This window comes from Sinocyclocheilus grahami, unplaced genomic scaffold (genome assembly GCF_001515645.1).
Source record: "Sinocyclocheilus grahami isolate Dianchi unplaced genomic scaffold, SAMN03320097.WGS_v1.1 scaffold4696.1, whole genome shotgun sequence".
NCBI classification, from domain to species: Eukaryota; Metazoa; Chordata; class Actinopteri; order Cypriniformes; family Cyprinidae; genus Sinocyclocheilus; species Sinocyclocheilus grahami.
This window is the reverse complement of record NW_015509586.1, coordinates 2,935-3,282: the sequence shown is the minus strand read 5'-3', so window position 1 is coordinate 3,282 and position 348 is coordinate 2,935. Positions and strand designations below refer to the sequence as shown.

The window sequence follows — 348 nt, the reverse complement described above, 5'->3', positions numbered from 1 at the left end:
GTGTCTTTAAATGCAAATGAGCTGCTTCTCCCCGCCCCCTTTTTCAGGCAAGATCTACACGCTGCCTGCTGTACTTGGTAATGCATCAAAGCTAACATTTTAGTATCTATCCATCTACAGGTTTGTTAGTGTCTATATGACAAATCTGTCTAACTATATAGATTCATTGTAAAAACCTTCAAACTTGAAGCTTTTAAAAGTAAATTAATAGGTCAACAGTTCTCTTTTAACCAAAGTGTCATTCTCAATAGTCCACGAAAAAAGAGCTTTTAGAGGTTTCTAAAAATGTGGGAAATTGCACTGTTAACTATATTAATTAAATATTTAAACACTATGCATTGCCCCACA

General features: G+C 34.5%; 1 protein-coding gene across 1 annotated transcript in view; it reads right to left on the bottom strand.

Annotated features, from left to right (window-relative positions):
* The window catches only part of LOC107576946 (14-3-3-like protein), a 28,481-nt gene that overhangs the window by 27,520 nt on the left and 613 nt on the right, over positions 1-348 (bottom strand). The gene's annotated exons all lie outside the window — the stretch shown is intronic.